Genomic DNA, 14554 nt, shown 5'->3' on the forward strand with positions numbered 1-14554 from the left:
ACCTGCTTATCCTAAAGCAGCTGTCCCTGCTGTTCCTTTTAACCCATTTTGATCAGTATAAAAATGTATGTGTGTGAGGAAAAGGTACACAGCAGTCAAAAAATTACTTTGGTGTTTACTTTGCAAGCATTTAGCTTAAAAATTTATGAAGTACAGAACCATATTCCTACTGCCTTAAAGAATTGGCACGTGAGATATCTGAGAGGTCACCTGGGCCCTTTGGCTCTATGGGTAGAAATGTTCTAAGGAACTTACTTGGCAGGTAAGCTAAAGAGAGAAGAGCCCTCTGAAGGTCTAACTGCCTCCATTTGAATAACTGCATCTGGAGACAGCTCATTCGATGTCAGACAGCTTTTTGGAGTTAGCAAGTTCTTTCCTGAGCGCCCTTGATGACTCTCTTTGTCTCACACTCCATATACAATCCATTTGCAACTCTTTTTTTTTTAATTTAATAAATCTTTATTGTTCAGATTATACAATTGTTCCTCTCCCCCCTCCCATAGCTCCTCTCCATCCGGTTCTCACTCCACCCTCTGCCCTTACCCTCCTCTTCCCTGCCCTCCTCCCCACACTGTCCTCATCCATAGGTGTAGGATTTTTGTCCAGTCTTTTCCCATACCCCTCAAAGCCCTTTCCCCTTCAGAATTATCAATCCTCTACCATTCTATGTGCCTGATACTATTATATTCACCAGTTTATTCTGTTTCTCAGATTTTTAATTCATTTGATTTTTAGATTCACTTGTTGATAGATATGTATTTGTTGTTCATAATTTTTATTTTTACTCTTTTCTTCTTCCTCTTCTTAAAGAATACCTCTCAGCATTTCATATATTATTGGTTTAGTGGTGATGAACTCCTTTAGCTTTTTTTTGTCTGTGAACCTCTTTATCTGACCTTCAATTCTGAATGATAACTTTGCTGGGTAGAATAATCTTGATTGAAGGTTTTTGCTATTCATCACTTTGACTATTTCTTGCCATTCCCGTCTGGTCTGCATAGTTTCTGTTGAGAAATAAGCTGACAATTTATGGGTGCTTTCTTGTAGGTAATTAACTATTTTTCTCTTGCTGTTTTTAACATTCTCTCTTTGTCTTTTGTCCTTGGTATTTTAATTATGATGTGTCTTGGAGTGGTCCTCTTTGGATTTCTTTTGTTTGGGGTACTGCACGCTTCCTGGACTTGTAAGTCTATTTCTTTCACCAGGTGGGGACATGTTTGGTCATTATTTCTTCAAATAGGTTTTCAGTATCTTGCTCTCTCTCTTCTTCTGGCACCCCCATAATTATGATGTTGGTATGCTTGAAGTTGTCCCAGAGGCTTCTTACACTATCTTCAACTTTTTGGAATCTTTTTTCTGTTTGCTTTTCCGGTTGAGTGTTTTTTGCTTCTTTGTATTTAAAGTCTCTGACTTGATTCTTTCATTCCTCTAGTCTGCTATTGGGTCTCTGTATTATATTTTTTTATTTCATTCAGTATATGTTTAATTTCTAGTTGTTGTTGTTTTTTTTTTTTTCCATACCCTTAAGGGTCTCATTAAATTTATCGGCCTTTTCTAGGAAATTCTTGAAAAACCTTATAACCATGGTTTTGAACTCTATATCCAGTCATTTGTTTTCCTCCATTTTTTTTTTTCATTTGTGATCTGTTTCTTTGTCTCCGAATTTTGGCTGCTTCCCTGAGTTGATAGAGTGGCCTTGTGTGCTAGGTGCCCTATATGGTCCAATGGGTTGGCCTCCCAATTACTTGAGGTGCACACTCTTGGTGTACCCCTTTGTGGACTGTGTGTACAGCATTGTTGTAGTTAAGTCTTGATTGTTGTTGGTGTCACTGAAAGGAATTGACCTCCAGGACAATTGGTTGTGAGGACCCGCTGTGTCTATAATGGAAGAATTGCTGTGCTAGAGACAAGCGTATGGGGCAGAACTTGTTTCACTGGGACTTTAGTATTCATTGAGTCTTCCTCTTGAATGTGTCCCTTATGAGAGTAGTTGAAATCTGGTGTCATCTCACACAGACCACTAGATACACTGGCTTCTGGATCTCCAATGGGGTGCAAGTCAGCTACTGTCTGAGGTCACCCAGCAGTAGCTACAGCAAGAACTATAGTTTTCTCCTCTTTGCTTGGGGTTTGGAGGTTTTAGAGCTGTCTGACCGGAACTGCAATTTGTTTGTTTAAGATGAGATAGGGCAGGCCATTTATATACAAAAGCTGCTGCGTGGAGCTTGGGTGGGTTTGTAGATTGTGCAGGACAGTCTCAGGGCATCACTAGGCTAGGGAGTGGCAAACAGCAATGGCTGCCAAGTCCCTGCATCCTGTGCCCCAGCACAGTAAACAATGATTGGTGGGCGCGGCTCTGCAAGAAAGTCACCCTCACTTTCCAACCTGATGGCCAACAGTCCAGCTTCTCCCTATAGAAGTTTGGGTTCCCAGCATCTCCCCTAAAACTGGATTTCAGAATAATTGGGAGCTTTTCTTCCTTTGGGATAAAAAAAAAAAAAAAAAGCAGCTCATCCAATTGCCCACCACCAGCCTGATTCATGCCCTCAGTACCTCAGCTTTTCAGCGCTGTGCATGTCTCAATGCTCTTTTCCCTTTCCATCTAGTTGTAGAACTTCCACTCAGCTAGCTTTCCCATGGTTCTGGGTGAGAGATGTTTTGTTTTTTAGTTGTAGTTTTGAAATTGTTGTGTGAGGCAGCAGTTTAGGTATTTACCAATGCCACCATCTTGGTTTTTCTCCTCCACCTGCAACTCTTGCTGGTTCTAATTTCCAAATACACCTAGAAAAACCTCTTTGCTCCACCCAACCACTAGTGGCCTCATCCAAGCCAGCATCATTTTTCTTTCATAAAACCTTCTGTTTTTGCCTCTCTATAGTATATTCTTCCCACAGCAACTGGAACAATATATTTCAGTTAACTTTAATTATGTCACTTCTCTGCCCAAAATCCTTACTGTAATGACTTTCTATCTCATTCAGAGTAAAATCCATGGCCAGCATTATTTGGCTCCTGGCTATTTCTCTGATGTAATTTCCCAAAATCTTTCTTGGCTCCACACACACTGGTTTTCTTGCTGGTCTTTAAATGTGCCCTGTATAGCCTGCCTTAGAGTCTTTGCATTTACTTTTCTTAGCATGGAACACTCTTCTCCCTCATGATTTTTGTTTTGCTGTTTGTTTGTTTTTTCTCTCTCTATTCATGTTACCTTTCCAGAGAGGGGTTCCTTTGAGATGTCTAGCTCTTAGTAGCATAGCCCCTCTTCCTTATTCAACCCATTCCATCACCATTTCTTTATTATTATTATTTTTTATTGTTTGAAGCATTACAAATAGTAGTACATATGTCTCCTTTTTTCCCCCCTTGACCTCCCCCTAGCCTCCCCTCCACCCTCCTGCATATGCCTTCACCTGTGCCCCCCCACCATGTCTTGTATCCATTGGTTATGTTTATATGCATGCATACAAATCCTTCAGTTGATCTCTTACAGCCCACCCCCAACTTCCCTTGCCTTCCCGCTATAGTTTGACAGTCTATTCGATGGTTCTTTATCTCTATAACTATTTCCCCCCATTTCTTTTCTTTGAAATATTTTGCAACTGCAGACTAGAAATAAGCATATAGTAACAAAACATTTGAGTCCCAATTTCAATGTCTAACAGTTCTGAGGCCCAGTTTCAATGTCAAATAGTTCCTTATGTGTACATGTCAGCAATGATCTCTGGATGATGGACAGATGGTGGCAATGCAGGTCCGACCCTCTCTGCTTTGGTCCTGGGCAACCTGCAGCAATGCACAGCTGCTGACTGCTAGTGTGGCCTGGTATCGTCAGCGTCTTCCATCTCTGGACTGTTTCTCCTCTTGTCTTTACGGTTGGAGCAGACTTGACAACTCCTTTCTGTTGCAGGAGTAGTTTTCTGAAAATATACAAACATATTCTGGACCCAAAGTTACTAAAGGAATCTTTTCTATGAAATCGACTTGGAATTCTTTTTATTTTTGCCCAAACGAGTTTCCTCTGGCTTATTTTGATACCATGTGATTTTTATAGGTGTGTTGCTGTTAGCATTACAAATGAAAATTAATTTTCTACCTTAAAATTTTTCTAGATGCAATTTACTTACAGGATATTTTTCCTTACATGATATTACCCTACTATCCCTCCTTTTTTTTTTTTTTTAATGGATGCTTTTGTAAATTTTGTAATGCAGTCTTGATAACTTTAAAATTTAAGGTTTTTTTTTTTAAACATTGCTCCCCCCCTTCCATACATACCCTCCCTCCCCAGAGTTTTGTGTCCATTGGTTGTACTTAATGCATGTATACAAGTCCTTCGGTTGATCTACAATATTATCTCCCCCAGATCTCCCTATCCTCCCCGCTGTAATTTGACAGTCTGCTTGTTGTTTTACTGTTTCTATATCTATCTTTTGGTTCATCAGTTTATAATGTTCTTATTATCCATAAATAAGTGAGGTCATGTGGTGTTTCTCTTTCATTGACTGGCTTATTTCACTCAGCATGATGTTCTCCAATTCCATACAGGTTGCTGCAAATGATGAGAATTCCTTCTACACAGATAAGAATTTAATTTAAAAAAATGTAAAAAACAAACAAAACAAAACAAAATTTAAGTTTTTGCACAAAAATAAGACTGCTTTAGGTTCATTTAAGCAATTTTACCATGAGATGCACTACCAATAGAAATTTTAGTTAATACTTTAGGAACAGCTTTTTACCCAGTACACTTAAATTTTCTTGGATGTTCACTCATTTCTATTAACCAATTTAAATTAACTTGAAAACTTGATTACTATTTTACTGTAAAATTTAATACTCTAACAACAATCTTAGTTTACCCTGTAAATATTAGTGGAAAAGATTATTTGCATTCTTGAGTAGGCCATGAGCATTTCTGGTGCTATGCTGGATTTAGATATAAGGCAGCTGCTGTTAGTCAAGTCTCCATCTGTTACCTGGGTCTCCATCTGAGCTGGGCATGGGAAGCAAAGCAGCCATGTGGGCAGGAGACCTCCCTCCGAAGGGAGGTTCAGGTCCCTGCAAGGTTGGGGGTGGGGTGAGAATCTGTGCCCCATCTCTGTTGATCTCCATGTTCTCTCCTGATGGCCCTTCTGCAACTGTGCCTGTCTTAGGTTGTTCCTTCCCTGAGGAATCTTATCTGTCTCTGGCTAACCAGCCATCCTCTGGAGCCAAGCAGGGTGATTTGAGGTTCAGTTCTGTTTCCTTGGTAGCCTATGCTCCTATGGCCTCCTTGCCCAACTCCTGTCTTGGGATCCCCTCGCCTGTTGGTGGGCCCCAGCACTGATCACATATCTCAGAGGACTCAGGTTTCTTCTCCAAGGAGGGCCCAACTCACACCATTGGGCAAGAGACAGATCCATGGTACCAGTCACCACGAGGTTTCAACCTCAACATGAACAGAAAGCTCAGGCAATAGCTGTGGACAATTAGATTGTAAAAGGAGGGTCTCTCTTGGCAAAAGGGCAAGAGGGGACAATATGGAATGCTCCAGTGCCTTCCCAGTGCCTTAATTTTTTCTGAAGGGGATTAAACCCTTTCATGTCTTTTTGAAAATTGCTGCCAAACATTCAGAGAATTAGTTTGTACGTTGTTTTTTGTTTGTTTGTTTGTTTGTTTGTTTATTTTTTGGTGGTAATAATATACTGTTGTAAGATATCAAAAATTATAATGACATTGTAAGATAATATCATGTAAGGATATTCTTTGCTCTGGGCCCTGGCAATTAAATTTCAAACTGGCTGTCAATTTCTTTTTGTAACTTTATATAAACTTTGTCAGGGAGGCAAACACACAAATTATTTACTTTAGTTCAAGAGGCCAAATATATTGACTTTCAATTACAATCCTTACGACTTTTGAAGGAAATCTCTTTTTATTTCCTTTCATGATAATTTTCAGGCTACAGAGAGTTTCATTTAAAAATCTTTGTCAGGAGAAACAATTTCTCTTAAGGTTGTGGTAACCACTTGCATAGATTTAATGTATTTTTATTATAAAATTTTTATTTATTAATTTATTAATTTTTATTTTTTACATATATGTCCCTATTTCCCCATTTCCCCCTGTAGTCTGTGTCCATTGATTAGGCTCATATGCATGCATACAGTCCCTCTGTTGTTCTCTCCCCCTTATCTCACCAGTTATATTACTAGGTTAAAAGATATGCATATGTGTAGCACTAGAAGTTACTATCAAAGGATTTTCTGAAGTAGTCATAAAATTTTATATTTCCACCAGGAGTCAATGAGAGTTCTTATTTATTCACCTACTTACCAGCACTTGTTATTACAGATATCTTTTGAAAAATATTTATTACTTTTCTATTGAATAGGTGTAAAGTGGTATCTCATTGCAGTTTTAATTTTCATTTTTCTTATGACCAGTGAATTTGAGTTCCTTTTTATATATTTACTATTTAAATATTCTCTTTAATGAAGTGTCTCTTCATGTCTCCCTCTCACCCCTTTTAAAAGATTGAGTGATCTCTTTTCTTCTATATGTGTTTATTTTTTATTTTTAAAAAAATATACTTTATTATTTCAGAGACGAAGGGAGAGGGAGAGATAGAAATATCAATGATGAGAGAAAATCATTGATCAGCTGCTGCCTCCTGCACACCCCACACTGGGGATTGAGCCCGCAATCTGGGCATATGCCCTAAAGGGGAATAGAACATGACCTCGTGGTTCATAGGTTGATGCTCAACCACTGAGCCACACTGGTTGGACTATATGTGTTTATTAAAAAAAAAAATCTAGATATATATTCCAGGTTCTTTATTAACTATTAATATAGAAAATAATATTTTTCAACACTGTGGTTTGACTTTTCACTCTCTAAAGAGTGTGTTTTTTTAATGAGCAAAAGTTCTAATTTCTAATGAAGTTAAATTTATCTGTTTTTCCCTTTATGGTTAGTATGTTTTTGTCATGCTTAAGAAATCTTTTCCTACACAGTCATCAATATATTCTTCAATATTATCTTTTAGGAATCTTACTGTTTGCCTTTTACATTAAGATCTACACTCCTCCTGAGTCAACTTTCATTTTCTCCCCAACGAATATCCAGTTGACTTGTCATCATTTATTGAAAAGATCAATCTTTTCCTATTGTTCTGTCTATCACCCTTGTATCCCATTGGTCTATTTGTCATTTCTTTTGCCAAAATATCACACTGTCTTATTTATTGTGGCTTTTAAGTTTTGAAATTTGGTACAGTAAGATCTCTAAATTTATTCTTTAAAATCATTTTGGTTCCTCTTGGACCATATTCATCTGCTCCCTGGTGGTCAGTGTGCATCATAGCTACTGGTTGGATGGCCAAATGGTCAGATGGTCACTTAGGCTTTTATATATATAGATAGTATTTCAACAAATAAAAAAAACCTACATGAGTGACTCAAAAAGAAATAGAGAATTTGGAATAGGCCTATAACAAATAAGGAGACTGCCTTAGTAATAAAATAACTTCTTATAAAAAAATGTCTAGACACAGATGGCTTCACAGATGAATTGTACCAAACATTTAAAGAATTAACAGCAACCCTTCATAAACTCTTCACAAACATAGAAGAGGAGGATATACTTCCCAACTCCTTCTATGAAGCAAGTATTACTCTGTTACCAAAACCATTCATAGACATCACAAGAAAAGAAAATTATAGACCAATATCCCTTATGAATATAGAAACAAAAATCAACAAATTACTAGCAAACAAAATCCATCAGTAACATACAGAAAGAATAACATACCATTACCTATTGGGGTTTATTCCAGTAATGCACATTTGGTTTAGCATCAGTAAATCAAATACTGTGATATAGCATATTAATAAAATAAAGGACAAAACTACATGATCATCCCAATAGATGAAGGAAAAGTTTTTGACAAAATACAGTACCCTTACATGAAAATAAAAACATTGAATAAACTAAGAATAGAGAGATCTTTCTCTACCTGGTAAAAGACATCTTTTAGAGGTCTACATAAAGGTTAAATACTAGATGCTTTTTTCCTTCAGATAAGAAACAAGACAAGTATGTCTGCTCTCACTACTATTCAACAGTGTTCTGGAGGTTCTCTCACATGGATGTTTCTCTCTGTCTTTCCCTCTCTCTTCCACTCTCCCTAAAAATCAATGGAAAAATATCCTCAGGTGAAGATTAACAAAAACAAAAAGAAATTCTTATGCTAATGAAAGAAGTCAGATACAAATGCCACAAATTGTATGATTCAACTTTTTTTTTTTTAATATATTTTATTGGTTTTTTTTGTACAGAGAGGAAGGGAGAGAGATAGAGAGTTAGAAATATCGATGAGAGAGAGTTATCGATCAGCTGCCTCTTGCACACCCCCTACTGGGGGTATGCCCGCAACCAAGGTACATGTCCTTGACCGGAATCGAACCCGGGACCTTTCAGTCCCCAAGCCGACGCTCTATCCATTGAGCCAAACCGGTCCCGGCTGATTCAACTTTTTGAAAATATCTAGGATAGGCAAATTCATAGAAACAGAAAGTAAATTAGTAGCTGCCAAGTTTGGGGAGATAAAGAATGGGGAATGACTATTAATAGGTATGGAGTTCCTATAAAAAATGACAAACATCTTCTGGAGTTAAATAGTAGTGATCAATACACAACTCTATTATAATACCAAATACCACTGAATTATACACTTAAAACGGATGAACTTTCTGGTGTGTGAATTGTATTTCAATAAAACTGTTATTAAAATTTAATCAAGACTAACTATTTGAAGAGATCAATAAAAATAGAAGAAATAGAAAAGTAGTCCAAGTAAATAAATGGAGAGTAATGGACATTCTATCTATGCATAAGAAAGTTTTAACATTATTACCAAGAAATTATCACCAAATCTATAATAATAAAAGGGTAATACGTTAATTAGACCAGACAACTTCTGGATGTCATTCTGGACATCCTTCCTGATGAAGCTGGGGCCTGAGGTAAGCCAACCCAGGTCCCAGGTGCCTATGGGTGGCCAGAGGAGAGAAGCAGCCCAGTCTCAGGTGCCGGAGGGAAGCTGTTGCCCACAGTGAGGGGAAGGAAGGTCTACTCTTGCATGGATTTTCATGCATTGGGCCTCTAGTTAATATATAAATTCAGTGTAATGTCAATGAAAAAATAATTGATTTGCCGAGACCGGTTTGGCTCAGTGGATAGAGCGTCGGCCTGCGGACTGAAGGGTCCCTGGTTCAATTCCGGTCAAGGGCATGTACCTTGGTTGTGGGCACATCCCCAGTAGGAGGTGTGCAAGAGGCAGCTGGTCGATATTTCTCTCATTGACGTTTCTAACTCTCTATCCCTCTCAATTCCTCTCTGTGTAAAATCAATAAAATATATTTAAAAAAAATAATAATTGATTTTAAAAAAGAATTATCTTCCAGATTCTTTTAAAGTTCATCTGCTGAAGTAAATACGTAGGAAAGACAAATAACATTTAAAACAGGAAAAATATCAAGGAGTGACTTGCTCTAGTAGAACAAAAGCTATTATAATGTTAATAATTAGAGAATGTGAAACTAGGCCCAAGAAAACTATGGCTTTATTTTGTGATAAATGACAATTATTCATCTTTTTTTAGAAAAAATAAAATAAAATTACACTTAATAATATATACAAAACTAAATTCCATATAGATTCAATAGCCAATTTAAACATCAAAATGATTAGAACAAAACTTCTGAGTATATTTTATAACTAGAGGCCCAGTGCACAAAATTTGTGCATGGGGGCAGGGTCTCTTAGCCCAGCTTGCACTCTCTCTAATCTGGAACCCCTTGGCTCCATAGCTCAGGGGTTAGAGCACTGGTCTTGTAATCTGGGACCCCTTGGGGGATGTCTGACTGCCTTATTAAACCCCCTTTAGGGATCGGGCCTGAACTGGAAGTCGGACATCCTTCTCGCAATCCAGGACCACTGGCTCCTAACCACTCACCTTCCTGTCTGCCTAATGCCCCTAATTGCTCCTCTGCCTGCCTGATCACCCCTAACCATCTCTGCCTGCCTTCCTTGTTGCCCCTAAGGGCCCGCCCCTACCAGCCTGGTAGTCCGCAATGTGCATATGGCTCGGGTCCCGGCTGTTGTCTCTCAGCCTGGCCTGTGCCCTCTTGCAGCCCAGGAGCCCTCAGGGATATCCTCGGGGGAGCGAGCCTAAGCCAGCAGTCATATAATACATGCTTAGCTACAGAGGCAGGAGAGGCTCCCGCCACCGCTGCTGCACTTGCCAGCCATGAGCCCAGCTCAGGGCTTCTGGCTGAGTGGCACTTCCACTGTGGGAGCAGACTGACCACACTGATTAGTGTGAGTCATAGAGACTGGTTGTTCCACTGTTTGGTCAATTTACATATTAGCCTTTTATTATATAGGATCTTGGGTAAGACCCTCCTAAGCTAGACAAAAGCAGTTGCCAAATGGGAAAGATAGATGGATCTGACTATACACAAGTTAAACCTTCTGTACAATAAAAAGCATTAAAAACAAAGAAGACAGGGAGAAATATTTGCAATATACATAATAGGCACTATAATTTAGTCATATTTAGAGGGTTTTTATAAATCATTAAGTAAAATATGAGCCATCAAAATAGAATGGACAAGGTATGTGAACAGATAATTCACAGGTGACAAAATATAAGTAGCTAGTAATATGAAAAAATGTTTGGCCTCTCTAGCGGTTAATGTAAACTAAAATAATAATATATTTTGACCATCAGGTTGAACAAAATAAAGGCCTGGTTGCAGAGAGTATAGAAACTGAGTATTTTCATACACTGTTGATGGGAATTCAAATGGCCTGGCCTAGTTGGAAGGCAATTTGGCATTACCTACCAGTATCTAAGAAATGCCTGTCAATCTCTAAAAATACCTGTCAGTCTTTAAAAAAAAAAAAAAAAAAAAAAAAAAATATATATATATATATATATATATATATATATATATATATATATATATATTTCATTGATTTTTTACAGAGAGGAAAGGAGAGGGATAGAGAGTTAGAAACATCGATGAGAGAGAAACATCAATCAGCTGCCTCCTGCACATCCCTCACTGGGGATAAGCCCACAACCAAGGTACATGTCCTTGACAGGAATCAAACCTGGGAACCTTGAGTCCACAGGCCAATGCTCTATTCACTGAGCCAAACTGGTTAGGGCACTGGTCTGCAAACTGTGGCTCTTTGGCCCCTTGAGTTTTTAGCAAAGGCCAGCTTAGAAGTACCCTAGATAAGTTAATAACAATGTACCTACCTATATAGTTTAAGTTTAAAAAATTTGGCTCTCAAAAGAAATTTCAATCTTTGTACTGATGATATTTGGCTCTGTTGATTAATGAGTTTGCTGACCACTGGGTTAGGGCAATACCTGTCAATCGTAACATCTCCCTCTAGAAAATAAGTGGAACTTAATAGAAGGCTTCCCTTGTGCAGAAAAAACAGATTCTCATCAGTATTAATGGGAGTAAAAACAACTTTATTAGTATTTATCAAAAGTTTGAAAATTTCATACCATCTGACTCAGTAAATTCCATTACTGGTAATTTGTCGTGAGAAAATTATCCTATGATAAAACCTTTATACATAAATATATTCCTAGCATCATCAACCTTGATAGCAAAAAAATAGTAATTTATTCAGAAGTCCAAAATGAGAATCTTATCTAAAAAATAAAGAGGGAATATGCTAATTGACCACCATTCCATCACAAAGATGGCTGCACCCACAGGTGAAGCCAATTTCCCATAAGGAGCCTTTAATGAGCAAACGGCAGGGACCTAAGACTACGCCCTCCCCCATCTCCATAGGGCTTGACAGGGGACCTCAGGCCACATCCTCCACCTGACAGGGCTCGACAGGGGATCTCTGGCTGCACTCCTGCCCTGCTGTCAGGCTGGGGGACCTTAGGCCATGCCCCCCCCTGCCCAGCAGGGCTTGATGGGGGACCTCAGGGTGTGCTTCCTGTCCTGGTGCTGGGCTAGGGGACCTCAGGCTGCTCCTCTGCCCCAGTGCCAGTCTGGGGAACCTCAGACCACGACCCACGCCCTAGCATCAGGCCAAGGGACCTCAGACCACACCCCCCACCCGGCTTGGCTTGATGGGGACCTCAGGCCTCGTCTCCTGCACAGGTGCCAAGCTGGGGGACCTCAGGCTGTGCCCTCTGCCTGGTGGGGCTTGACAGGGGACTTCAAGGTGTCCCCCCAGTGCTGGGTCAGGGGAACTCAGGCTGTGCCCCTGCCCAGCAGGGCTTGATGGGGTCTTGATGCTGTACTCCCCCCTCTGGTCGAGCTTGATGGACCTGAGGCTGTGGCCCCCTCCCAGTGCTGGGCTGGGGGACCTGAGGCTGTGCTGCCCCTCCTGGCAGGGCTTGATGGGGGACCTCAGGCTATGCTCTCCACTCAGCAGGGCTTGACAGGGGACCTGAAGCTATGTTCCCTGCCCGGTGGGGCTTGGCAAGGGTGGGCAGGGGCCAGCCAGGTCTCATGCAATTTTGAGGTGCATGTGGGTGGGCAGGGACTTGACTCTGGGTCCCGTGGTGTGTTCCAGACTCTGACAGGAGGAAGGTTTTTATATACATTTTACTAATTTTCTTTATCTCTTGTCACTTCTATTATAGAGAAAGGGCAAATAGCAATATTACAATAAATTATTTCCTCTAATTAAATCCCCTTTTAATGTGCATGAATTTTGTGTACCAGACCACTAGTATATTAAATAATCCTTGGCAAATCTACTCAATAGACTATAATTTGAAAAATATATTTACAAAGATAATGAATTATTAACATAGAAATTGTTTCTGATTTTATATTTGCAGAAATGTCAGGGTACTAAATTAATATGAATTATCATATTAAGCTCCTTTCCATATAAGCCCCAAGGTCTTCTATCCCCATCTGTGTATTTTCCTATTCCCCACCCTCCTTGGCAGGGTTTCTCTTGTGTCTGTCTCTGAGTATGTCTACTGCAGCCTTCCTTTCCATTGTTTCCTGGCTTCTATGCATTTTTTCAGATCTGCAGCTCTCCTTCCACCCCCCCCCCCCCCCCCGCCTTCACTCCACTCAGGCACTACCTTTCTTCCTTCCTTCTGCAAGGCTTCAGGAATACAGGTGGTTGCCTATACTAGATACTGAAGGGGTAGCGATAACAGAGGGGAATTTGAACATAGTTCTGAAAAGAGCATAAAAATGAATGCACATTACTGTTGCTGGAACAAATTCTCTTCCCTCTGTGGTATTCTGGTGCCAACTGTTAAAATAGTACTGTGCTTTCTTTTCCTTCTGAAGAAAATAATATGCATCTTTGAACTAAGGAACTATATAGTGGTTTTTATCGCACATGTCTCCTGTGGTTGGTGGGGCGGCCAAGAGCTCTGTCTGCTGGGGCTGGAGGAATAGCACTGCCATCTGCATGGCCCAGGGAAGCCATCAGCCGGCCACCTTAGGTGAATTTAAGGTGCTGTGATCAAATAGGATTATAGGCTGAGACCCTTTCCACAGGCAAGAGAGGAAATTAAATTCTGCAGTCTCAGAATAGGGACAGCTTTTGCTGTCCCAGAAGCACGTTGGACAAAATTGTGCTTCCTACAAATGGTGCTGCTCTCATATCCATGTGCTGGGAGAAAGATGACTCCTGAGGCTCGGTGCCCTGGTCAGCCATGTCCACAGGAAAAGCAGGAAATGACCTGAAATTGCTCACCACAGTTTACAGCTGGAGGGGAAAGCGGCCAGAGTCTTCAGGATTATTTAATGGGGGCTGAAATCTTATTAAGCTCCTGTTAATAAGCACCGCTTCCTTATTTATCAGCATAATGCGGTCTGGGATTAGAGAGAGAGCTTAGTCTTTAGCTTTCAGGAAATAAACTTTTTTTTTTTTTTTTCTGTCTTACCCCACAGCTGTGAACCGAAGATCAATCATTTTACTGTCACAGTATTGACCTTAACTGTAGTAAGTTCATATCTGAGTGTTTAGTTATGTTCCAATTCTTGATATTTAAAATTATTTCCAGGTATTAAGAAAACCATAATTACAAATATCAAACGTCCTTTCCAAATAGTGGCTCAGGCTCTTTTGAGGAAAAAAAAATTCTGGCCTTATTTTTCTTTGTGATAAAAGCTTGTCTCTGAATTTTAGATAATTTAATTAATTGGGTCCATCAATTTTTCCATCAGAATTTCTAGAATGATCCTTACCGTCTCAGGTAGAGGCATGCAGACTGTCTCTCTTCTCCCCGGAAAATCCCCTTTATTATTATTATTTTTTATTGATTTCAGAGAGGAAGGGAGAGGGGGAAAGAGAGAGAAAAACATCAATGATGAGAGAGACTGATTGATCAGCTGCCTCCAGCACAGCCCATATTGGGGATCGAGCCCACAACCTGGGCATATGGCCTGACCAGAATTGAATCCTGACCTCCTGGTTCATAGGTCTACGCTCAACCACGACAGACAGCCAGCCAGAAACCCTTCTTATTCAGTGTCATAGGCTGGTTCGG

This window comes from Pipistrellus kuhlii, unplaced genomic scaffold (genome assembly GCF_014108245.1).
Source record: "Pipistrellus kuhlii isolate mPipKuh1 unplaced genomic scaffold, mPipKuh1.p scaffold_m20_p_2, whole genome shotgun sequence".
NCBI lineage: Eukaryota > Metazoa > Chordata > Mammalia > Chiroptera > Vespertilionidae > Pipistrellus > Pipistrellus kuhlii.